Source organism: Cervus canadensis, chromosome 17 (genome assembly GCF_019320065.1).
Source record: "Cervus canadensis isolate Bull #8, Minnesota chromosome 17, ASM1932006v1, whole genome shotgun sequence".
Taxonomy (NCBI): Eukaryota; Metazoa; Chordata; class Mammalia; order Artiodactyla; family Cervidae; genus Cervus; species Cervus canadensis.
The window spans coordinates 34,781,798-34,809,153 of record NC_057402.1 but is presented as its reverse complement, the minus strand read 5'-3'; the positions used below and the strand labels follow the sequence as shown (position 1 = coordinate 34,809,153).

Genomic DNA, 27,356 nt, shown 5'->3' with positions numbered 1-27,356 from the left:
GGAGAAGGAAATGGCAACCCATTCCAGTGTTCTTGCCTGGAGAATCCCAGGGATGGGGTCGCACAGAGTCGGACAAGACTGAAGTGACTTAGCAGTAGCAGCAGTAAACATATATGTGGAGAAGGAAATGGCAACCCACTCTAGTATTCTTGCCTGTCAGATCCCATGGACAGAGGAACCTGGTAGGCTACAGTTCATGAGGTTGCAAAGAGTCAGACACAACTGAACACACACACACACACACACACACAGAAGCATATGTGACAAAACTGAGATCATTTTATACATGCTAGTTTATAACCTGGTTTTCTCCAATCAACAGTATCTCATGAACATGTTTCACATCAATTAATACAGGTTATTTCAACCTTTTTAGTGACTGGTCAACCAGGTCAGCAATGTCCATGGTCACGGAGCAGTCAGTTGTGACACGGGCTGATTCTGGCAATTAGAAGCTCACAGCTTCAGGGCATGGTGGGGCAGAGGGCAGTTGCCAAGAAATGAGGGAATATGAGGAGAGGAAGAGGGTTAAGTCTAGCAGACTAATTTTTAAAAAAACACAGCTGAGACTTTAATATAACACAGAGAATATGAGTATCAAAAGTGAAATACCATACATTAAAGGATTAATAGACATTTCTTGATAGTGAGATTATATTATTGTCTTTCTTTTATCTTTATTTTCTAAAATGTCTACAACAGTCTTATATCACTTTTCTATATCACTATTCACAAAGTCATAGGTTTAAAACAGCAGCAGCTAGAGGAAGACATACAGTTAGATAGATTTTTCCAGATAGAAGACTTGAGCACATTAATAAGCAGGGCAGATGGTATTGTTAAGGAAAAACAGCAGAGATACTAAAGATACAGTAGAGGGGGAAACTGCTGACAGACACTGATATCTCAGGAGACAGGAAGGGCCAGCACAGAGTGGGTGTATTAGACTAGGAGCCCTAGGATTCAAGAAGTAGAGAAACACAGGTATGGTTCCAACTTCCGCATACACCACTCAACTAACCCTTTACCTGAGTTAAGGGGCTTTGGGATAATGGTCCACGTTTGGCCTACTCTTCCCATGGAATAGGATGGACAGCTGATGGGAAGAGGAAAGTGATGACAGTCCTGAGAAGTGATGAAGGGACAGCTGAGGCTGGAGACCCTCCATGGAAGCAGAATGAGACTATCCCGGTATGTGATGGCCACCAGAAGCTTTCCACATTCTTAGTGTAGAACCCAGAACTGGGGGGGTGGGGGGGGGAGTGGTCTGCTCTGGGGTGGGACACACGGGCCATGGCATGGTCACTGAGGGCAAGAGCCAGTTAAAATCCAGGACCGTGGAGTCCAGGAAGGACACGGTAGGTGCCATGCTCACGAGATAGAGAAAATGGAAGTGTCAGAGAACTTGAGGTCTCCTTGAGGTCCCAAGGTAGGTAAAGCAGAAATTGGACTGTGGTCAGAGAACAATACTGGGGTTTAAGGTTTCGGAGGTGGCCACATGCCAGTGATGACCAGACTCAGGTGTAGCCAGCAGAAGGAGTGGCTGAAGGAGGCATCGCCTCGCATGAGACAACGGGATGTGGAATGGGAGACTGTGGTCCAACACTAATGTTCTCCAGGAAAACAGAGAGTCAGAGGGACAGCAGGCAACAGCTAGACTGTAGGAGCCTCAAGGGAGGAGGCTGTAACCCGGACTCCAACCTGACCCCCCTCTGGTCCCAGGCTGTCTCCCAAAGGTGTTACAGAGAAGTCAGTGTAGCAAAGTACTGATGGTGGGAAAGCCAGCGCTCAGGGCCAGAGCACAGCGCAAGGCTGCCTTGTTTGTACATTGTTAGCCCAGAAAGGACTCAGGCTTGGGAGGGCTACAGAAGGCTGAGGTCACAAGAATGGAAGGTTCCAGGATCCTCTGCTCTTCTGTCAGGGATTAGCCTTTATACTTGGGCAGGGGGAGAGGGGAGCAGCAATGACCAGCCTCTGCGAACCAAAGCTCCTAAACTGCAAAAGGAGAGAAGTAGCAATTCATTCCTCAACTGAGAGTCTTTCATAATGTTGGGAGGCACTGGGAGTGCTACATATCGCCCTAAAGATGCAGGCCTAAGGGAGCACTTCCTTAGTTATCAGTAAGATAGCAAATACGAACTGAATTTTGTTCAAAAGAGAGACTATAATTTATTCCATTTCTAACTGTGAAGTTGGGGAGACAGAAGGTCCCACACTAAAGAGTGAGGTCCATGGCAAAAAGAAGGGAGTCAAGTCTGGCGTCAGATCAGGACAGAGACCTGTGGTTTGTTCCAGGGCTCCCTACTCACCAGCATGAGCCCCATGCTTGGCATAGAAATGGTCATTTTCTTCCTGCCCACCCAGAGCTTATCTGCGAAGATGGAAGTTCCCTCTCCGGCTCTACCTCTGGACTCCTTACCCCACGCCCATTCCCATATCCCCAGCCCTGATGTCCCAGAACTATGACTCTTTCTCAGAAAACACTACTCTCCTGGCATTGCTCACACTGTCCTGTGATGACTCTCCAGTTGTTGAGTTGCTAAGTGGTGTCTGACTCTTTGCGACCACATGGACTACAGCACTCCAGGCTTCCCTGCCCTTCACTATCTCCTGGAGTTTGCTCAAACTCATGTCTACTGGGTCGGTGATGCCATCCAACCATCTCATCCTCTGTTGCCCCCTTCTCCTCCTGCCCTTAATCTTTCCCACCATCAGGGTTTGAAACTTTCTCAGAAAACACTACTCTTCCAGCTATCACTGTCCTGTGATGACTCTCCAGTAGCCCCTACTGATCTTGGGCCTGGCAGTCAAGGCCTTGTGTCAATCAGCTACAAAGCTCCCACCCACCACCTTCTGCTTCTTGTCCACACACTGACCCACTTCCGAGCTTCATGCCAATCATATCGAGCCATCCCGTCTGCTTCCAGTGAGCCTGAACCAGAGCCGTGCTAATTCCTCTCAGTCCCACTATTTTTCTCATATCCCACCTCTTCTGGAAGCCCTTCTAGACATCCCTGCTGTGCCTCCCACTATTTATATTCTGAACCAGTTATTGGGCAATGAATGCTCACTCATTTTCATCCAGTCTCTTCCTGGTTCCATCATGGATGGGGCTTTCAGGAGGGACTCAGCACAGAACAGAGCACAGAGAACAAGTCAGTCACATTCTTGCTTAAGATGTGGACACAGAGCAAAGGAGCTTGGAACCTTCCATTCTTGTGACTTCAGCCTCATGTAGCACTCCCAAGCCCAGGGGTGGGAGTGGATCAACGGATGCCCTCCCCACAATCAGGCTAAGTCCACAGTTTCATGAACCCTGCTGTACCTCACTTCCTCCAGGAAACCTTCAGAAACTCCAGGCTGTCAGCAAGAAGTGCAGCCTGCAGAGGAACAGCTGGGGGTGGGGGTGGGGGCAGGGACAGGAAGAGGAAGGCAGAGGGAGAGGGAAGAAAAGGAAGAGGGAGAAAAACTGAGAGGGAAGCTCTAAACTAGAACAAGCAGCCTCCTCAAGGGAGGTCAGTACTTAGTCTTATTATTTCATCCCAAGAGAAACGTGCTGGCAAAGAGATGCCCAGAGAGGGGAATCAATTTGTTCAAAGGTGGCCAGCCAGCCAGAGAAAAAGTTTAAAAAGGAACAGAGCCCAAGGCCACTATCCAGAGCTCCTCTCCCAGGATCCTACTAACTCTCCATGGGTTTGCTAGACCTAAGAAGACCCTCTTTCCATGGCCCACTGAGCAGTCAGTCCTCTACCAGCAACTCAGGCTCACCAAACCCAGATCAAATCTCAACTAGGAAGATCTGGGCAGCCCCAAACAAAATCTCTCTGCAAGAACCAATCCCCTCTTTCAGAGGCCTGCCCCTTGGAGACAGAACAGGTGGGGCATAGGCTACAAAATTTTCCAGACTTCCCCACCACATGGGGGTCAGTCACATGGCTGGGCTCACAAGCCAGGCTCCCCAACAGCTATGCGTGGTTCCCCCCTCTAGGCCTTAGTCCAAACCATTTCCTGAAGTGCCCTCCTTTACCCCTCTTCTCATCCAAATCTCACCTCCTCCAAGAGGAGGCTCTTGTTCACTGGCTCATCTCCCTTTCTCCTTGTGCTCCTGGGGTCCACAGAAAAGTCTACCTGGCCCTCCCTAAACTCCTTATCCTGGATCTGGGGCACTACTCGTTTGAACCGCCTGAGATGGCAAATTCTCTATCCAAGACTCTACTTGCTTCCCCCATCCTCTAGATTGGGGGCTCCCAGAGGCAGGGACCGAGACGGGTTCCCAAGTATCTCCCCCCATCCTCGTGACAGACTCCTGTCAGCGTTACAGCGAGCTTCATCTGGGCCCTCCACATACCACCCCGAAGCCCCGCTGGACCCCAGGCTCAAACCAATTCACCCATCCCCGAAAACCGGAGGCGGCTCAGACCAGCGGCCCAAAGGCCCGCCGCCTAGGTTAGGTGGGGGCTGGGGAACACAACTACCCCTCCTGCAGGCGCCTCTTGTCAGGAAGGACCCCCAAAGAGGCCACAGTCACCCCGCCTCCAGGCGTCCCCCTCCCGGCCCGCGTGCGCCAGGAGGAGGGCCCCAGTTGGAGGACTGTTTGCTGGGAACGCCAGGTGGGCCCAAGGCCCAGGTTCCAGAATCCAGGGGTCTGACGTCATCCAAGACCCGGGTTCCCTCTGCGGGAGCCGGGAATGGGGATGGTGAGGGCTGGGGGAGGCCTGGGGCACCCGAAGCATTCTTCCCCCTCCCTAACAGGGAAGGTCACCTCGACTCTCCACCTCTCCAGCTCGACCTGCCCCCTGCATCCAAAGGTGAAGCGTAGCAGGTACAAAACTGGAGATGGGGTGACCCACTCTCCACCTGCGCCCAACCTCCCTGCAAAGCCCTTCTCTGGGCCCTAGGGCCCGGGACTCACCCGCCGCTGTCGTTCGGCTGCGGAAAGGCCACCGCGCTGCCCTGCACCTAGCGATGCGGCTCGGAGCCGGCCGCGAGCCGCTCCGGGGCTGGAGGCGGGGTACGCGCGCGCTCGCGCACGCGCGCGACTTGGGCCAGTTCCTCGCGCGCCCGCGCCACCTCTGCCTGCAGCAGCTGCTCTCGCGAGATTCCCGAGCTTCCACTGGGCCGCGGCTCCTGCACTCGCGAGAAGGAAGGCCTGGCCGGCCTGCACCTTGCAGGAGCTGTCCGAGGTGCTAAGTTCCAGACTCCGGGCCGGATCAGGTGGTGGGCAGGCACTACGAGGACAAGAGCAAGTCGAGAACGTCGAGGAAAAGACCCAGAAATCTGAGTCTGGTACCAACAATCAGAGCCTCAGCCTCCAAATCTGTAAACTTGGAGAATAACTTCCCATGCCAGTTCCAGGATCCTCTGGGTGTACCAGAAAGGAAGAGTGAGAGGGAGCTTCATAAGCAGGAGACTGATGAAAGTCCTTCGGATCCACAAGGCCAAACTGTGGATAGAGGATGGAAGTTTAGAGATGAAACATAAAGCGTCAGAAATGAGACATAGACAAGAAAACACAAATCCAAAAAAACCAGACATAGAAAGACAAGCGAGGAGAGCCATGAAGAGAGACATAGAAACACGAAGAACAGAGTCATGGAGAGATTAAGTTTTGGAGAGGAAAAAAGACAAGGAAAGACAAAGAAGAGAGCATGATGAAGTGAGAAAGAAATAAGAAATAGGGACAGACAAGCTACATAGAAGAACAGAAAGGGAGAGGCTTAGAAAGGAAAACAGAAAAAGAAAGAAAGAGAAAGGGAGAGAGAGAGAAAATAAGAAAGAGACTACGGGTTTCCCTGGTGGTCCAGTGGTTAAGACTCTGTTCTCCCAATGCAGGGGGCCCGGGCTTGATCCCTGGTTAGGTAACTAGATCCCCCATGCTGAGACTAAGACCTGGTACAGCCAAATAAATAAATATTTAAAATACATATTTAAAAAAAAAAGAAAGAGGCTGATATGCAGAAATGAACACTGAAAGTGAGTAGAGACTAGGGTAAATGTTTTAAAACCCAGAATCAATGAGAGTTGCCAGAGACCCACTTGGAGAGATGAGGCTGGGAGTGAAAGACAGACAGGCTTTCATTGTGAGTGATGTTTTCATATGCAAACCTCCTGTGGGATATCTACAATCAGGACCACCCTCTATCCTACCAGCCAATAAATAGCTCCTGCCCTTCATGGTGCCCTCCACCCACACCATCCTGGGCCTAGAAGGGGGCCTCAGTGGGTGGGAGACACTGTGGGGATTATTTGCCAGAATAAGGGCCCATTGTATGGTCTCAGCCTGCTGGGATTGGGGCCTCACTCCCACAGCTGGGTTAGAAAAGGGGTGGGAGTGAAGAAAGGCAGACAGGAGTTAGTGCAGGAGAGGCAAGAAAAGGGATGGAGCCTCAGAGGCTATGGAGTATTGAGCAGGAAGCATAGTCTCTGCAGGAGAGAGGAGTCATGGGCTACAGAGCAAGACAAGGAGATTCTGCTTTTGATCCTGTCCCTGGTTCACTCTCATGATCACTGCACTCTATCTTGCCATAAGACAAGCTTTAACTGATTTACAGAGTTATAAGAGAACCCGATGAAATGATGAATGTAACCCTGAGAAGGTTATCAAGCATGGCTCCTACAGAAGAGATGTGGGAGTCCATGTGGGCCTTAGGAAATATATATGGGTTCACATGAACCTCCAGGAGAGGGGTCCAGGAGAGGTTGAGCCAAAATCTACAGTGAAGATGTTTGGGATCCATGTGGAATTTACAGGAGATATCTCATGATCCATGTGGATCCTACAGGAGAATTATTTGGGTTCCTATCTGATAGCCATAAATGACCTTTCCCCAGTCAAGAGAATTAGAAGGACCTCATATTTGGCTAACAACTGAGGCAGGAAAGGTGCCCAGGTCCAAAATCAGAAGCCCATCTTTGTCCCAGTAGATTGTACCTTCAGAATCTGGGTAAATAGAAGGAAATGGTGTTTCATGAATTACAATCATTTGAACAAACTTAGGAAGTATCACTACGAACAAAGCTAGTGAAGGTGATGGAATTCCAGTTGAGCTATTTCAAATCCTAAAAGATGATGCTGTGAAAGTGCTGCACTAAATATGCCAGAAAATTTGGAAAACTCCAAAGTGGCCACAGGACTGGAAAAGGTCAGTTTTCATTCTAATCCCTAAGAAAGGCAATGCCAAAGAATGCTCAAACTACTGCACAATTGCACTCATCTCACACCCTAGTAAAGTAATGCTCAAAATTCTCCAAGCCAGTTTCAACAGTACGTGAACCATGAACGTCCAGATGTTCAAGCTAGATTTAGAAAAGACAGAGGAACCAGAGATCAAATTGCCAACATCTGTTGGATCATCAAAAAAAACAAGAGAGTTTCAGAAAAACATCTATTTCTGCTTTATTTACTATGTTAAAGCCTTTGACTGTGTGAATCACAATAAACTGGAAAATTCTGAAAGAGGTGAGAATACCAGACCAACCAACCTGCCTCTTGAGAAATCTATATGCAGGTCAGGAAGCAACAGTTAGAACTGGACATGGAACGATAGACTGGTTCCAAATAAGGAAAGAAGTACATCAAGGCTGTATACTGCTTATTTAACTTATATGCAGAGTACATCATGTGAAATGCTGGGCTGGATGATGCACAAGCTGGAATCAAGATTGCCAGGAGAAATATCAATAACCTCAGACATGTAGATGACACCACCCTTATGGCAGAAAGCGAAGAACTAAAGAACCTCTTGATGAAAGTGAAAGAGGAGAGTGGAAAAGTTGGCTTAAAACTCAACATTCAGAAAACTAAGATCATGGCATCTGGTCCCATCACTTCATGGGAAATAGATGGGGAAACAGTGGAAACAGTAACAGACTTAATTTTGGGGGGCTCCAAAATCACTGCAGATGGTGACTGCAGCCTTGAAATTAAAAGACATTTGCTCCTTAGAAGAAAAGTTATGACCAACCTAGATAGCATATTAAATAACAGAGATGTTACTTTGCCAACAAAGGTCCGTCTAGTCAAAGCTATGGTTTTTCCAGTAGTCATGTATGGATGTGAGAGTTGGACTATAAAGAAAGCTGAGCACCAAAGAATTGATGTTTTTGAACTGTGGTGTTGGAGAAGACTCTTGGACTGCAAGGAGATCCAACCAGTCTATCCTAGAGGAAATCAGTCCTGAATATTCATTAGAAGGACTGATGTTGAAGCTGAAACTCCAATACTTTGGCTACTTGCTGCGAAGAACTGACTCATTGGAAAAGACCCTGATGCTGGGAAAGATTGAAGGCAGGAGGAGAAGGGGACGACAGAGGATGAGATGGTTGGATGGCATCACCGACTCAATGGACATGAGTTTGAGTAAGCTCCGGGAGTTGGTGATGGACAGGGAGGCCTGGCGTGCCGCAGTCCATGGTGTCACAGAGTCGGACCTGACTGTGAGTCCGGAGTGACTGAACTGAACTGAAACAAACTTTACTTGACAAGTGTTTGCTGATCAGCTATGAGAAACAGCACAGTGCAGTGGTTAAGAATATGGGCCTAGAAGGCAGAATGCCTCCCCCTTACCAATTGTGTACATTTGTGCAAGGCAGTCACCCTTACTGAATCTTAATTTTCCAAATATGTAAAATAAGGATGATAATAATAGTACCTATGTCTTAGAGTTCCTGTAAGAATGAAATGAATTATTAATAACATGTGTAGACATATGTAACAATTGAGACAATGCCTGGTAAATAGTAAGTGTCTAATGAGTGCCAGACTCTGGGGACACCTCTTTCTCATGGTAGAGGGCAGGAGTTAAAAAAAGAGCCAGAGCCAAACCATGCAGTAACAGTTAAAGCTTATTCTCAGATGTGGTAAATGTCACATCAGCTCACATGCCACTCACCAAAGCATGTCCTATGGCTAAAACATGGGCAACAGGGAGACTTGCTCCCTCTAGAGCAGGGGTCCTCAATCCCCAGGCCACACAACAGGAGGTGAGCGTTGGGTGAGCCAACAAAGCTTCATCTGCATTTACAGTCACTCCCCATTACTCGAATTACCACCTGAGCTCAGGAAAATAAGCTCAGGGCTCCCACAGATTCTGCCTAACGGTGAGCTGTATAATTACTTCACAATGTAACAAAGATAGAAATAAAGTGCACACTAATTGTAATGTGCTTCAGTCATCCCCAAACCATCCCCCATCCCAGTCCATGGAAAAATTGTCTCCAACAAAACCAGTCCCTGGTGCCAAAAAGGTCAGGGACCACTGCTCTGGAGGATGCAAGACGTGACAAACAGTGGGGATGTTTAATCCAACAGCAGAGAGGCAGCAAGTGACTGGGAATAGTAATCCAGTCACCCATGGGACCAGCTCCAGGCTGCTTATCATTCCTGCTCAGCTATGGCTTAATGAGGTATGTACACCCAACAATCTCTGGGAGAAAATCTGTTTACAGGACAATAAACAACTGGGAAGAAAAGAGGACTAGAATTTACTGAACTCTAAATATACCTGAGTGAGATGCTAAACCTCATGACTATCCTATGAAGTAAATGCTTTTATCCTCATTTTGTAGATAAGGAAAGGGAGCTTCAGAGAGGTAAGATGATCTGCCCAATAAAATAGAATGGATGTATCTAAGAAGTGGAAGAACCAGTATCTTTAGGTTGGATTTCCCCAGAAGCAGACACCGGTCTACTTGAGAGATGATCTCAGGAAGCACTAGTAGAGGAGTGGATGAAGGAGAAACAAAGAAATGAAATGAACTCAATTCAGGGTGCTATAATGAGCAGTGGGCAATGGGGGTCTTGATTCTACTGGGGACCTCCAAGACACAGTGCAGAATACCATTGTATTGTATTGTTATCCTACCAAAGAATGAGGAAACTGGGGTTGAGGGCTGCTCCTGAATTTTCAGACTTTCCTGTGTCCTGTGTGCCTTCTGAGCAGAGAAAACCCTTAGGCAGAAAACCCCAGGAGTTCATATACTGTAAGAATAAAAGAATTTACAAGGACTTCCCTGGTGATCCAGTGGTTGAGACTCCACGCTTCTATTGCAGAGGGTGTGTTCGATCCCTGGTTGGGGAACTAAGATCTCACATGCCGTGCAGTGTTGCTAAAAATTTATATTTACATTTAAACTATATATGTATTTAAATTATATTTACATTCAAATATATATACAGTAAGAATATTAGAATAAGGATATAGGAAGCCATCAGGAATGGCTAAATGAGCACTAATAGTCGTGTCAGCTATAACCAAGATCTGAATCCCAGCCTGACTGGCTCTTAAGCCACATCATGCTGCCTCCAAGGTCACCCATTAGTCCTGTGAAAGTTTGCAAAATGGAGTCTTCTTTTTTAAGAACGAGACTTCTTCTCCCTCTACCTTACTCATGCTCCTGGTCTTACAAGATGCCAAGTCCCTGACACTGAACGTAAGTATATATCCTGATGGCACAGTGCTGAGTATACGGTGACACATGTTCTTGCCTGCAGAGCCAGGGCAATGTCAGAGCAGTCCATCCAATCCAGTCTCTATCTAGGCGGGCAACTTGAAGCTCAGAGAATTCACCCTAGATCTACCCTACAGTGCCTCTCCCTTCAACATCTCCTTCCCATCTCCTCACTCCCCACGTTTGTCTTCTTTCCCCAGCTAGACTGGAACCTCCCCAACCCAACCTACAGAACGGGAAAAAATATTTTTGAATCATATATCTGATAAGAGACTTGCGTCTAGAATATATGAAGAATTCTTACAACTCAATAATAAAAAAGACAAACAATCCACTATAAAATATAAAAAGAATTTGAATAGAAATTTCTCCAGAGAAGATATACAGATGGCCAAAAAGCACTTGAAAACATGCTCAATATCATTAGTCATCAGGGAAATGCAAGTCAAAATCATCATGAGATACCATTTCACATCCACTAGAATGGCTATAATAAAAAAGGCAAAAAGTAACAAGTACAACAGGGATGGGGAGAAATTGGAACCTTTATACATGGCTGGAAAGAATGTAAATGGTGCAGCCGCTTTGGAACACAGTTTGGCAGTTCCTCAAGGAGTTAAACTGACAGCTACCATTTAATCTATCAGTTCTACTCCTATGTATACACCCAAGAAAAATAAAAACATATATTCACAAGAGACTTGCAAATTCATTGCAGCTTTATTTGTAGTAATTGAAACCCGGAAACAGCCATCAGCAAGAAAATGTATAAATAAATGATTGTATATTCAAACAATGGAATCAGCAATACAAATGAATGAGCAATTAATAACTACAACATGAGTGAATCTCAAAAACATTATGTTGAGCAAAATAAGGCAGATCAAAAAAACACATACTAGAGGGGCATTCCCTGGTGGCCCAGTAGTTAGGACTCAGTGCTTCCACTGCAGGGATCCCAGGTTCAATAGAGAAACTAAGATGCTGCATACTGGGCAAGCAGCCAAAAGCAAAAACAAAGAAATACTATATGATTCCACTGAGAGGAAGTTCAAAAACAGGAAAATTAATGTGACAGCAGAAAAGTGGTTCCTAGTTGGGGATGGGGGTAGACTGACAGGAAAGGAATGTAAAAGAAATTTCTGAGTGGTGGAGGTATTCTAGATCTTGTTTGGGGTGATAATTATAAGGTACATAAAAGTACCAAAACTTACCAAACTGAAAACTTACTGATTATAACTCAGTGAAGAGTCAGACACGACTGAGCGACTGAACTGAACTAAACTGAAAGGACTGTTAGTGTAAAAAAAAAAAAAAAAATAGGGATTCCTGAGGCAGCCTGAATCTGATGAACAAAGATGATTCCACACCTCCAACCTCTTGCCTACATGTGAAACCCAGGTCAAGGACCACCCCTCATTGCTTCTTTTCTACAGGCAGTGCCTCCAATAGACCACTTGGGGGCGGCCACGGCTGCACTTGCACTTGGCAACCACTAACACTTCTAGGGCTAATTCTCCATCAGCTAGGTTACTTTGCTGGCAGCTAAAAGTGCTGGGTGTTGGGTAGCCTGCTGGCCTATACACAGCTCATTTTCATCACCACCACCCCTTGCAGCCTTGCCAGCAGCTCTGAATATGCAACACCCACTGCTCACACTCATTGAATTAGAACTGGTGTGCCCCTCCCAGCATGCTTCAGCTAACTGTCCAGAGAGAAACTATTCTTCACAAATCCCAGCCTGGGCCTGGCCTGGTAAGCGCTGGCTGTGGTCACTGGCTGAGTCCCTAGATCCCAAATCCACAGGTCACGTTCCAGTCTTCATCTGTCTGAAAAGTTAGATATTAATATATTGCAAAGCCACTCTGGCTTTTACCTCCATGGTCTCCCTTCCCCCTCCTCAGCCTGATACCTTATTCCCTGGCAACCTTGTCCCCTGCAAAGTCCTCTGCTACCTCTTCAGTGCCCAAGGCTCCCAGAGCTCTGTCTCTGGTCTAAATTCTCTTCTGCATTCCAGTCCCATCCCAAGCTGGAACCCCAGATATTTTTCCCTCTATTTGTGCCTCCTCCTGTGATCCTGCCTCCAAAATTGGCTCTATCATCAGTGGATGATACACACTGACATTGTGTACCTTCTGATACGCTTCACTGACTGTGATATTCTTACCTCCAAAATGCATAGCTTCAATTTAATCACAAGGAAAACCTCAGACAAATCCAATTTGAAGAATATTCTACACAATAACTGATGGGTACTCTTTAAAAAATGATTATGTCAGACCTCAGTTACCCAAGCCAGACCCTGAAAATTAAGTCCCATCAATTCTGCTTTCCCATACCCACTTACCCTATTCCATCACCTCTGCGATAATCTCCTCAAAGACATTACATTCTTTACTGCTTTCCCACCTGATACTCTCTCAAACCCTTCTCCTCCAAGCAGTCACAGGGATCTCAGCCATACCACTCTCCTACTGAGAGCCCTCCTGAGGCTCTCTAATGCTGCTGCCACCCAGCCCTGCTTGCAGCTCTAAGAATTCAGATTCCCTCTACCTCTTTGCCTTTGCACATGCTGTTCCATCCTCTCTCCCCCTCACCTGACTCCCAGCCCCACCCCTTTGCCCAGAAATTCTACTCTTTTAAGGACTGGGGTCCAGAGGAACCTCGCTAGTAGAAGCTGCCCTTACTCCACCCTCTGGGTACCACGAGGCCAGGTGGAGCACCCCAGAGCCTGCTGGTTTCTCTCTGGCAGATGCACAATGCCCTGTGTCCCTCGACTTCCTGCCTTCTGTCCTTCGTGGTTTCTGTCAACAGCTCGTGTGGTCCCTCTGGCTGGCTGATTCCTACTTGTCCTTTGAGTGCCCACGTGAGTCTCACGCCTCTGGATGGCTGCCTAGACTAGATACCTCTTCTTGCTGCTTCTCTCTCTGCCACTCAGTGCTGTGTTGTTACCTAGAGGTCTTGACTCCTCTTGAGCCTGTGAGTTCTGGGGCTGTGGGGAAGGAGCAGAGCCCCATATGAATTGCTCACCATCATCCCAGTGCCAATCTCAGGGACAGACCTTAGTTCAGAGCTACATTTGCTAAATGTTTAACAACTGGCTCTTTATGAGAAATACATTCATAAATATACACATATATTTATTATGTTTGCCTGATATGTATGTGACATAAACAACACATAATAAAATATACAGTACTCACTGTAAATTTCATATAGCCAATTGATTCCCACAGAATGCTTTCATTGGTTTTTCTTTAACTCTTGTATCTATAGCCAACCTACAGCTGCAACTGGTGAGTGAGTGCAGATAATCAACGAAACAATAAATCAAGCTCTGCAGTTGTAGAATGTCAAATTCCTGTGAGGTAAATATTTCCATCGTGGCTGATTTTGAGTTATCAACGTGGTGTCACTGGAGACAGAGTTGAGCAAAGATGCACCATAGCACACCATTGTATAGTATTTCCACCACACAGAGATAAGATACATAAATAATTTTAAGAACATGAGCAGTAAAATGTCATAAAGTTATTAAAAAGTGATTAGTTTTAAATATTTATTACCTTTGTTTTAATATAGTTGACTTCATTATAGGCAATATAATTAAATTTTTAATAATGGCTGTGTTTAACAACCAGATCATAAAACTGAAAATTTAACATTTGGCTCTCATGAGCCAGTACAAGCTGCTTCCAGCACATCACTGGCCCGTAATTTCTCCTCCAGGCCCAATCTTGCTGCCAGTATAGAAGACTTTCTAGTTCATTGGATGACCCACCCACCCTGGTCTTGTCTCTATAGCTGACCTCCTCACTCCAGTGACCTTTGCCTCTCCTTCAGCCACCACCCTGTTCCCATGGCCTTACCATGGGACTTGTCATCCATCACCAGGAACAGTTTTGCCCAAGAATCTCATTCTCCTCTCTTGCCTCTTGGACTACAGCCTTCTCTTCTTCCAGTCCTCTCAGCACTGCCAAACAGGTCCTTCAACCTTGAAGGACATTATTCCCAGAGCCCTGTTTATCAGCCTCTTCATGATGCCTGAAATAGCCCTCCTCTCTGCTCATAATTCTGCTGAAGCTATACTCAAGACTTTTACACTGGGCATATAATTATCGTGCAATAAAGCAATTCACATATACTATCATTATTTCAGTAGAAGCCCTCTTATCTGATGCAACTGAAACCAGGACTTCCTCAATTCAACAACAACAAAAAAAGTCAGTTTAAAAGAAGTATCATAAAAAATGATTTGTATTTGTGCATGTTTTAACTTAAAACATATAAATGTGTTTTAAGTTAAAACTTAAACTTGCCGATCTTTTGATATAATGCAAGCTAAGTTGCTTCAGTTGTGTCCGACCCTATGGACTGTAGCCTGCCAGGTTCTTCTGTCCATGGGATTCTCCAGGCAAGAATACTGGAGTGTGTTGCTGTGCCCTTCTCCAGGAGATCTTCCTGACCCAGGGGTCGAACCTGTGTCTCTTATGTCTCCTTCACTGGCAGGCAGGTTCTTTACCACTAGCACCACTTGGGAGGCCCCACCCAATCATTTTGTCAAGTTGTTCACTAAAAAATCCTCTGATGTAATGCTGAGGCTTTTTCTTTGAGTATGGGTCTGCTGAATGGAATTCCATATTTCTTGTAGAGCATACCTATAATAAATTATCTAGACTTCCAAATTCTATAACACAGATAAGAGCTTTAGCACACTTTCAAAGTAATGTGAGTGAAGACTCAAGTTTTTATAGCTTCCCAAATCTTTTACAGTGGTTTCCCCAAGTCAAAATTGAAAGCTTTTTTAAATTTTGTTTTTTATCATGGTTTAAAAAAAAAAAACACGTAAGATAAAATGCCTTTCAAGATTCATGTGTATCGTTTTATGGCCTGGGATGACTCACCTGGTGCTAATGTTATCTCAATGCATGTTGTGGGTGAGGGGCCTGGTGCTATTCTCTGAGTTTGGAGACATTTCCTCTCTCTAGTTAGCAGACTGCTAGTAGCTATATAATATCTGGCTAAAGACTAGCAGGTGGGAGTACTCTTTCTGTCCCCTTCTGAGGTCTCTGTCAGAAACTTTCTCTGTCTCTCTTTTTTTTTCTCTCTCTCTCTTTTATACTTTAATAAAACTTTATTGCACAAAAACTCTGAGCGATCAAGCCTCGTCTCTGGCCCTGGATTGAATTCTTCTCCTCCGGAGGCCAAGAATCCTGGCGTCTTTCACGGTTCAGCAACTGAAGGAGGAAACAGACAGAACAGGCTCCATCTTGGGCCAGACTGTGGACTTTGAGTTATATGCCCAATATCTATGGAAACAACATACCAACTGGAAACCAGACCCCCCCACATGGAAAAGCCCCAGGGCTCATACCTACTCTCTGTCACCTAAAAGAATACCCTAATTATCTGTGTAACCGAATAGAATCATAAATTCTATTATGCTTATTGGGGTATGACCACAGGCCTATTGATAATTGTCCACTGTTTACTACCTAGGCTTAAGGCATATGAATCACAGGTTAACTTTGATTGTCTCGTTCTTTTCCTTTGTTCAGGCTGCTGCTGCTGCTGCTGCTAAGTCGCTTCAGTCGTGTCTGACTCTGTGCGATCCCATAGATGGAAGCCCACCAGGCTCCTCTGTCCCTGGGATTCTCCAGGCAAGAATACTGGAGTGGGTTGCCATTTCCTTCTCCAATGCATGAAAGTGAAAAGTGAAAGTGAAGTTGCTCAGTCGTGCCCGACTCTTAGCAACCCCATGTACTAGTTTCAGGTAATTTGGCGAGGTGGGTTTGGGCACATACACTTAGGGTATATAAGGTTTTCACAAAAACTGGTCAGGTTCCTTGGCTAAGAGGAGACTCTGCTTTGGGCCTGCGGGTGTAATAAACTGCACTCCACTATTTGCATTGTCCTTCTGAGTGATTTTGTTTCCCAGAACATGTGGCTACAACATAACAACCTTTCAAAGTGATTTGTTAGAGAAAATGAAGAGGGAGCCAGGTGAGCCTAGGAGAAACATCAGACCATGCTACAAGTCTGAGCCTGAGTGCAGGAGAGAGGGAAGAAGGAAGTTGGGTGGAAACATCCTAGACTGCAGTATTCTTCTAAGGAAAGTTCAGCAACACTCCTGGGGAGTTCTCCAGCCAAAGCCACCCATTATCAATCTATCTCCAAGGAATGGGCCTGCCTTAATATCCCATCTGTGCTCATTCATTAGCCAGGAACAGCCCATGGGAAATTTGGCCCTGGCACAAATGCAGTGATGGGTTTCAGAATGTGGCAGCTGAATCCCTTGGTCAATTGTGCTCCCTGTCATCAAAAATGTAAGAAGTCATTCTCACCGCCACCACAGGTAACAAGCAGATGATTCTTGGTGTATCATGTATAGATTTAGCTTGGCTACATGTAGCAGAAAGCTCAAATAACAGTGATTTCAACAAGATAGGTCTTTTCCTTACATAATGAGAAGTTTAGGAATAATTGAGTTGGCTCAGCGACTTGAAGATTCAGGGTAGACAAAGTGGGTATAGAGGGAACATATTTCAACATCATAAAAACTATTTATGACAAAACCATAGCCAATATAATACTCAGTGGTGAAAAGCTGGAAGCCTTCCTACTAAAATCTGGAATAAGACAAGGATGCCTACTCTCATCACTTCTGTTCAACATAGTATTGGGAGTCTAGTCATAGCTATCAGACAAGAAAAAGAAATAAAGTGATTCCAAATTGGAAGATAAGAGGTAAAATTGTCCTTATAAGCAGATGACATGATAATATATATAGAAAACTCTAAAGACTCCACAGAAAAACTACTAGAACTGATAAACGAATTTAGCAAGGTAGCAGGACTCAAGATCAACATATAGAAATCAGTTGCATTTCTTTATACTAATCGTGAAATATCAGAAAAGGAATGCAAAAAAAAATCCCTTTTAAAATCACATCCCTCCCCCCCAAAAAAATGCTTAGTAGACCTGACCAAGGAAGCGAAAAACTTTTTGGCTGAGAACTACAAAACATTAATAAAAGAAATTAATTGCTCTTGGATTGGAAGAGTTAATATTGTTAAAAACAGCCATACTACTCAAAGCAATATACAGATTTAATGTGATCCCTATCAAATTACCCATGATATTATTCACAGAAATAGGACAAAAAATACTGAAATTTATAAGTAGGAGGCATAACCCTTCCAGACTTCAGACAATACCACAAAGCTACAATAATCGAAATTGTATGGCACTGGCACAAAAACAGACAAATGTATCAATGGAACAGATTGGAGAATCCAGAAATAAACCCACATACCTACGGTCAATTAATCTTAGATAAAAGAGACAAGAACATACATTGGGGAAAAGACAGTCTCTTTAGCAAGTGGTGTTGGGAAAGTTGGACAGCTGCATGTAAATCAATGAAGTTAGAACATACCTTCATACCATACACAAAAATAAACTGAAAATGGCTTAAAGACTTAAATATAAGACATGACACCATAAAATTCCTAGAAGAGAACACAGGCAAAAAATTCTCTGACATAAATCATACCAATGTTTTCTTAGATCAGTCCTCCAAGGCAATAGAAATAAAAGCAAAAAATAAATAAATTGCCAACATTCGCTGGATCATTGAAAAAGCAAGAGAGTTCCAGAAAAACATCTATTTCTGCTTCATTGACTACGCCAAAGCCTTTGACTGTGTGGATCACAATAAACTGTAGAAAATTCTGAAAGAGATGGGAATACCAGACCACCTGACCTGCCTCTTGAGAAACCTATATGCAGGTCAGGAAGCAACAGTTAGAACTGGACATGGAACAACAGACTGGTTCCAAATAGGAAAAAGAGTACATCAAGGCTGTATATTGTCACCCTGCTTATTTAACTTATATGCAGAGTACTTCATGAGAAACGCTGGGCTAGAAAAAGCACAAGCTGGAATCAAGATTGCTGGGAGAAACATCAATAACCTCAGATATGCAGATGACACCACCCTTATGGCAGAAAGTGAAGAGGAACTAAAAAGCCTCTTGATGAAAGTGAAAGAGGAGAGTGAAAAAGCTGGCTTAAAGCTCAACATTCAGAAAACAAAGATCATGGCATCTGGTCCCATCACTTCATGGGAAATAGATGGGGACACAGTGGAAACAGTGTCAGACTTTATTTTGGGGGGCTCCAAAATCACTGCAGATGGGGATTGCAGCCATGAAATTAAAGACGCTTACTCCTTGGGAGGAAAGTTATGACCAACCTAGATAGCATATTAAAAAGCAAAGACATTACTTTGCCAACAAAGGTCCATCTAGTCAAGGCTATGGTTTTCCCAGTGGCCATGTGTGGATGTGAGAGTTGGACTGTGAAGAAAGCTGAGCGCCGAAAAATTGATGCTTTTGAACTATGGTGTTGGAGAAGACTCTTGAGAGTCCCTTGGACTGCAAGGAGATCCAACCAGTCCATCCTAAAGGAGATCAGTCCAGGGTGTTCATTAGAAGGACTGATGCTGAAGCTGAAACTCCAATACTTTGGCCACCTCATGTGAAGAGTTGACTCACTGGAAAAGACCCTGATGCTGGGAGGGATTGGGGGCAGGAGGAGAAGGGGGCGACAGAGGATGAGATGGCTGGATGGTATCACCGACTCGATGGACATGAAGTTACTGGGAGTTTGAGTAAACTCCGGGAGTTGGTGATGGACAGGGAGGCCTGGCATGCTGCGATTCATGGGGTTGCAAAGAGTCGGACACGACTGAGCGACTGAACTGAACTGAATCTAAGTTAGCTTTTGTATAGCAAAGGAAACCATAAACAAAAAGGAAAAACAACCTATAGAATAGGAGAAACTATTTGCAACAAAGTGGCTGACAGGGACTAATTTCTAAAATATGCAAAGAGCTCATAAGGCTCAACAACAATGAAGACAAATAACCCAATCAAAAAATGGGCAGAAGACTTACATAGACATTTCTTCAAAGACATACAGACGGTCAATAGGCAAGTGAAAAAATGCTCAACATCATTAATTATTAGAGAAATGCAAATCAAAACTACAATGAGATACCACTTCACACTGATCAGAATGACCGTCATTAAAAAGTCTACAGATAACAAATGCTAGAGAAGGTGTGGAGAAAAGAAAAGCCTCCCACACTGTTGGTAGGAATGTAAGTTGGTGTGGCCATTATGGAAAACAGTATGGAGGTCCCTCAAAAAACTAAAAATAAAGTTGCCATATGATCCAGCAATCCCACTCCTGGGGACATATCCAGAATAAACTGTAATTAAAAAAGATACATGCTCTCCTGTGTTCATAGCAGCACTATTAACAATAGCTAAAACATGAAAACCACCTAAATGTCCAATGACAGATGAATGGATAAAGAAGATGTGGTGCATACACACAATGGAATACTACTCAGCCATGAAAAGGAACAAAATACTATTTGCAGCAATACAGATAGACCTAGAGATTATCATACCAAGTGAAGTAAGTCCGAAAGAGAAAGACAGAGACTCCCCTGGTGGTCCAGTGGTTAAGACTCCATGCTTTCACTGCAGGGGGAATGGGCTTGATCCCTGGTCAGGGAACAAAGATCCCACATACCACAGGGCACAGCCAAATAGAAAAAAAGGAAGAGAAAGACGAATTTCATGTGATATCACTTATATGTGGAATCCAAAATATGACTCAAATGAACTTATCTGTGAAACAGAAACAGACTCAACAGACAAAGAAAACTGACATGTGGTTGCCAAGGGGGTGAATGAGGGATGGATTAAGAATTTGAATGAGCAGATGCAAACCAGTGTATATATAATGGATAAATAGCAAGGTCCTACTGTATAGCACAGGGAACTATATTCAATAGCCTATAATAAACCATAATGGAAAAGAATATGAAAAAGAATGTGTAGGGAGTTCCCCTGTTGCCTAGTGGTTAGGATTCCAGGCTTTCACTGCCATGGCCCAGGTTTTCAATCCTTGATCAGGTAAATGAGATCCCACAAACCTCGTGGCAAGGCCAAAAAAAAAAAATAATGTATATGTGTATAAGTAAGTGTTAGTTGTTCAGTCATGTCTGATTTTTTGCGACCCCATGGATTATAGCCACCAGGATCCTCTGCCCACGGGATTCTCCAGCAAAGTATACTGAATTAGGTAGCCATTCCCTTCTTCAGGGGATCTTCCCAACCCAGGGATCAAACCCAGGTTTTCTGCATTGCAGGTGGATTCTTTACCACCTGAGCCAACAGGGAAGCCCCATATATGTATAACTGAGTCACTTGATTGTACAGTAGAAATTAACACAATATTGTAAATCAGCTATACTTCAATTTGGAAAAAAATAAAAAAGATTCAGGGTAGAAATCTCTGCAAATCTCTTGGCCATTTCCTCAGATTCTTGCAATGTCTTCCCAACCTCAGCCATCATGGTTGCACTGCAGACAGCTGGAACATAGAAGGGCACAGAGCAAAGGGCACGCCAGCCGCGTCTGCAGGCCCATTTAAAGAGCTTTCCAGAACGCCCTACCCCACAATTTCCATTTCTCTCGCTTTGTCCTAAACTGTCACATAGTCACTCTTATTTGGCACAGAAGCGACTGTGTGACACCTTCTAGCTTTTTAACTGGTCACCTTGTATCTGCCAGTAAAACCAAGGTTGTATGAGTAAGGAAGCCTGGGAGAACGGATACTGAGGAGGGTACCAGCGGTGTCTGCCACACTAGAGAGTGGCCTGCTACCAACTAGCTGCCTTCAGGGGGCCTTGGGCTTCATTCTGTGTGCTAAGGCAATGGGGTTCGGCTCATTCGATGACTCAGTGCCATGGAGGTGGTGATGAGCACATTTACTGGGCTATTTTTATTTCACTAGAATACCAACTCCACTGAGCAGGACAGTTCTTGTGTTTTTCATTGCCATATACCCAGCACCAACATCAGTGTCTGTCACATAGCAGAGACTCCATACATATTTGGAATTAATGAATGATCAATAATAGTGTTGCTTTCTTTCCTAGGTCTCCTCTCAATAAACTCCTATCAGCTGGTATCCCTGAAAGTGGAACCTGCAAAAGCCCATTGGGGATGTGCGTGCTAAGTTGCTTCAGTGGCATCCGACTCTTTGCATCCCTATGGACTGTAGCCCGCCAGGCTCCTCAGTCCATGGGGATTCTCCAGGCAAGAATACTCGAGTGGGTTGCCATGCCCTCCTCCACTACTGGGGATAATTCCTCCCAGTAGTGCCCACTCTGTTTAGTCCCAGCGGTTAACCTCAACTCTTTCCGGGGGAAAAGTTAACTAACATGCCCCTCTATTCTTTTCTCCTTCCTACTTGTTCCCAGAGGAAGAGATGCTGCTATAGGCTGAATACTGGGGCCCCCTTCAAATTGATATGTTGAATCTTGACCTGTGATGTGATATTATTAGGAGGTGAGGTTTGGGGGAAGAAACCAGGGATTAGTGATCTTATGAAAGAGACCCCCAAAGAGCTCCCTAGCCCCTTCCACCATTGTAAGGGTACAATAAACATTTGCATCCCAGAAGAAGACCCCCACACACACCCGACTGTGTGTGACCTTGGACCTCCAGCTTCCAGAAAAGTGAGAAATAAATTTTTGTTGTTTATAAGCTGCTGAGTCTGTGGTATTTTGTTATAGCAAAACTAAGGCACTGAGACAGATGTCTCCCCATCCTCTCCGGGCTAAGGCCAACTCCCCCTCCCCAACTTTACTCTGATTTCCACCCTTCTTATCTCCTCAGGGATTTTTTTTTTTTTTTTTTTGCCACTCTGCACAGCTTTCAGGATCTTTTCCCCAACCAAGAATTGAACTGGTGCCCCCTGCAATAGAAGCTTGGAGTCCTAAACCACTGGACCACCAGGGAAGTCCCTCCTCAGGGATTTTAATTCATCAATTGTCCTCTTTCTTCAATGCCCTCAACTTCCTTCTTATATTTATCCTTCAAACATCTCCCTAAAGAAAAAGCAAAACTGTTATTCCTCTGTCTATAGTCCACTTAAACTATTGTTTAACTCATATCCCTGGGCGATTTCAGCCATTCCCGAGGCAGTAAATATCTCCTGCATGTTGAAGATTCCTAGATCAAACAGTCAACATTGATTCCTTGATCAGTCTTGAAGATTCCAAGACAACCAAGGGCTCTTGGCTGTCAACCGAAGAAGCCAACTCTGGCTAATGTGAGCAGAAAAGGTATTCATTGGAAAGGTATCAGATAAGTCATAAGACAAACTCCTTTCTCTGACTCAAGACCCATCAACTATAACAGTAGTCATTACCCGGCCTCCCACCGACATTTTCTGTGAGTGTGATTATTAGAGGCTGTGACTGCCAGATCCTTGACAATTTGTGTCTGATTTATTCATCTGTCTCTTGTGAGCTAGTTTGTTATCAAGTCAGCCTTCCTTTCATGAATTGATCATTTTATGGCTGCTCATTATATAATAAGACATATATTATTACTTTCCTTGCTTGGTTTTTAATTTTAGAAACTGAAGCTAATTTGAACCAGTGTTTTGCTCTTTGATTTCAAAGATCTGACTGCTTTATTCTTTTGTTATATATGTAAATGACTATGAAAACAAAAATGTTATGTGTATTTCTCCAAACAAATTAAACTTTTTGGACCAATAATAAACAGTTGATATCATACGTGACTGTCCCTAGAATACTTTCGGAGAAGGAAATGGCAACTCACTCCAGTATTCTTGCCTGGAGAATCCCATGGACAGAGGAGCCTGGCAGGCTACAGTCTATGGGGTCTCAAGAGTTGGACACAGCTAAGCACAGAGAATACTTTTGGTCATTCTTGGACTCAGACCCTGTTGCCCTGGCCTTGTTCAAACTCCATGGGTGCATGGGACACTGTGACGCTCAGCTCTTTTGCATACATTAACTCTTGCCTGAATCCAAACCCCTTGCCTCCTCCCAACCCTCCTATCTCTGTAGAACTGCTGCTGATCAACTCCACAATCTCTAGTTCTGCAATACGGAAAACAGTTTAGCTTCTCTGCTTCCTACCCTCTTGAACATTTTAGTCTCAGAACCATTTTACATTCTTAAAAATTATTAATCTCATAGAACTTTGAAAATGTGGATCATTTACCAATATTTACTGTTATAACTTAAACATTTAAAAATATTTATGCATTCATCCATTCAAGATAATGAAAATAAATTGCATGTTAACATAAAAAACACAATTTTATTTAAGTTAATTATATTTTCCAAAACACACATAAAAAAGTAGTGAGAAGGGTGGCGTTGTGTTATTACTTACTTTGTTTTGGCTTAAACAACAGATTTATTTCTCACAGTTCTGGAGACTGGAAAGTCTGAGATCAGGATGCCAGCACAGTCAAGTTCTGGTGAGGACTCACTTCGTGGTTTTTAAACAGCTGCTTTCTCACTGTGTCCTCTCTCAGTGAAGAGCAGAGGCCACTGTTTTGCAATTCTGCAGAACTCTTTAGTGTCTGGTTAAATAGAAGGCAGCTGGAGTCCCATGTCTGTTTCTGCATTTAATTGCAGCAATATCGCGCCGTTCAATCTTTGGAAAATTCCACTGTATATTCATGAGAGAATAAGAATGAAAAAGGCAAATAATGTCTCAGTAATGTTACAAAAATGTTTCACCTCACAGATCCTCCCTCCCTGCAATCTCCCACCAAGATCCAAGGACCTCCAAAGATGCCTGGATCACAGTTTAACAACCACCGTTTTAGAACACCTCCTGGAAGTGAGCTGCTGATTTTTTCATGTCCAAAGAAGCCCATCACTCTGCAAATACTGACCACCTTCTAAGTATCAAACACTATTCTGGGAGCTAGAGATGCAGACAAGAACAAAACAATGTCCCTGTCCTCTCAGAGCCTGCATTCTAGTTGGAGGAGACAGGTAATAGACAATTCTAAAAATATAATTATGTTATGCAATAAACGCCATAAAAAAAAATAAAGCCAAATAATGGTATAGAGATTGAAATAGGGGGACTAGGGTTTGTTGGATTGTTTGTTTTATTAGGATGGTCAGAGGAGCCTCTCAGAGGTGACATTTGAGCAGGGACTGAAGGATATGAGAGAGAGACCTAGGGGATATCAGAGGGACAGCATTCCAGGCAGAAGGAGCAGCAAGTACAAAGGCCCTGACATGGAAGTGTGTTCATTGTGTTTGAGGGAAAGCAAGGAAGCTGGTGAACTTCCCTATAGCTCAGATGGTAAAGAATCTGCCTGCAGTGCAGGAGATCAGGGTTCGATCCCTGAGTTAGGAAGATCCCCTGAAGAAGAAAATGGCAATCCACTCCAGTGTTCTTGCCTGGTGAATCCCATGGACAGAGGAACCTGGGGGCTACAGTCCATGGGGTCACAAGGAGTTGGACACGACTAAGTGACTAACACACACACACAAGGAAGCTGGTGAAGCTTGAATGGAAGGAGTGAGAGGGAGAGACAAGGTCAGAGGAGGCAAGAGAGCAGATTTTGGGTGTAATGGTGATTTCACCAAATTAATGTCTCTTCAAGGCCATGGAAGATTATATTCTCTAAAAACAACCCCAACGATATTTCCAGTCCAACATGCTCTTCTAGAACTTTGCCATTCCCCATGTAGAAATGGAGTCTACTTCCTTTGCCTACAAGCCTGGGAGAAGGCTTAGTGACTTCCTTCATAAACAGAATGTGGCAAAAGTGACCCTGTATGACATCCAAGTTCATAAAAAGCAATATGGTTTATGCCTGGCTCTGTCATTGGACGCTAACCCTGGAATCCAGCCCCCATGCTGTGAGGAAGCTCAAACAAACCCAGGCGGAAAGACGACATAGAGATCTGAAGCTTTCATTTGACAGCCTGCAAGAACCAGCAACAACCAAAAGAACCAACAGATATGCAAGTAAACAAAGCTTCCAGATTATTCTAGCCCGGGCACTCATATAAGTCTTCTAGCTGAAACCACAGACATGGTAAGAAAGAGATAAACCATCCTCACTGTGCCCTGCCTAAATGCCTGTCCTACTGAATCTGTGAGCATAATAAATTATTGTTTTACAGAACTCAATTGTGGATAATTTGTCAGTTGGTAACTGGAACAGAGGCCTCTTAGCATCCTAAGTGAGCATTTCCAAGTCCTAATCTAATCAAAATGTGCATGTGTCCATGCATGCTAAGTCGCTTCAGTCATGTCCAGCTCTGCGACATTATGGACTGTAGTCCACCAGGCCAGAATACTGAAGTGGGCTGCCATGCTCCCTTCATGAGATCTTCCCCACCCAAGGATCAAACCCGTGCCTCTTACCTCTCCTGCACTGGCAAGCAGGTTCTTTACCACTGGTGCCACCTGGAAACCCCCAATCTAATCAAAACAGGCCTGATTAAAACCCTACAAAGATTTCTTAGGCTAAAGCTGATGCACCCACTAGGGTATTAAAAGAAATCTCAGCAATCATTTGGTCTTCTTCCCTCCAGGTTATAAATGGGCAGCTTTAGGATTCAGGCTCATGGATGGAAGTAGTCCCAAAGGAGGTTAATAAGAAAGAAGTAATAATAGACATGGGCAGTGCCTAGCTTCTGACTTCTTTTCCTCCAATGAACAAAGGTCTCAGGAACACCAGAAAAAGCCCAAGAGTCTCCTTCTCTTGCTATACCCCTTGCTGGGAGAAGCAAGTATAAAAAGACCCATGGTCGTGGAGAATTTCCAGGTGAATTTCTTAAAAGTTTCAAGTAGAAGTTACATCTGTGGGCCACTATGACCTGCAGATACATGTGTGTGAAATTAATTTTTATTAGAGTATAGTTAACTTACAGTGTTGTGTTGGTTTCTGCTGTAAAGTGAATCAGTTATATGTACAATACAGATATGTGTGTTTTAATGACATGAGTTAGTTGCTGTGGTAGACTGTCCAGAGAGATGGCTCCCATACCTATACACGTTAGACCTTCCACCAATTTCTTTTCCTGCACCTTGAATCTGGGCTAGATATGCATCTTGGTTTGATGAGTAGAATTCAAAAGAAGTAATAATGTGTAATTTCCGGGCCTAGACGCTAAGAATTTTTGAAGACCCCATTTTCACCTTTTTAGGATCAAGCCACTCAAAAAATAAGCTTGGGGTAGAGACCATGTGGAGAGAGACCCAGCCAGCATCGCCAGCCATTCCAGCCATTCCATCTGCGGCACCAGACATGTGAGCAAAAGCATTCAGCCCAGCTGAATGCCTTTGAGTGACTGACCCCAGCTGACACCGTATGGAGCAGAATTGCCCAGCTGCACCCAGCCAAATCACAGAAGCATTAGAAACAATAAATCACTGCTATTTTTAACCACTAAACTTCAAGGCAATTTGTTAGCAAGCAACTATTAACTGCTAATTCCAGTTGAGCTATTTCAAATCCTGAAAGATGATGCTGTGAAAGTGTTGCACTCTATGCCAGCAAATTTGGAAAACTCAGTAGCGGCCACAGGGCTGGAAAAGGTCAGTTTTCATTCCAATCCCAAAGAAAGGCAATGCCAAAGAATGATCAAACTATTGCACAGTTGCACTCATCTCACAGGCTAGCAAAGTAATGCTCAAAATTCTCCAAGCCAGGCTTCAGCAGTGCATGAACCGAGAACTTCCAGATGTTCAAGCTGGATTTAGAAAAGGCAGAGGAACCAGAGATCAAATTGCCAACATCTGATGGATCATGGAGAAAGCAAGAGAGTTCCAGAAAAACATCTACTTCTGCTTCCTTGACTACACAAAAGCCTTTGACTGTGTGGATCACAACAAACTGTGGAAAATTCTTCAAGAGGTGGGAATACCAGACCACCTTACCTGCCTCCAGAGAAATCTGTATGCAGGTCAAGAAGCAACAGTTAGAACTGGACATGGAACAACAGACTGGTTCCAAATAGGAAA

The 27,356-nt window shown here is 44.3% G+C and overlaps 1 protein-coding gene across 2 annotated transcripts in view; it reads right to left on the bottom strand.

The window, feature by feature from the left end:
* Positions 1–23,766, bottom strand: part of SCAMP5 (secretory carrier membrane protein 5) — a 40,272-nt gene extending 16,506 nt beyond the window's left edge. Inside the window, exons 1-2 of one of the 2 annotated variants that reach the window (XM_043434362.1) lie at positions 4,913–5,024; positions 3,326–3,394 (exon numbers count right to left, since the gene is read on the bottom strand). The gene's annotated coding sequence lies outside the window, so the exon portion shown is untranslated. Of the gene's footprint in view, positions 1–3,325; positions 3,395–4,912; positions 5,025–23,747 lie in introns of those variants that run through there. The other variant, XM_043434363.1, reaches the window with a different exon arrangement.
* Between the last annotated feature and the right edge of the window lie 3,590 nt (positions 23,767–27,356).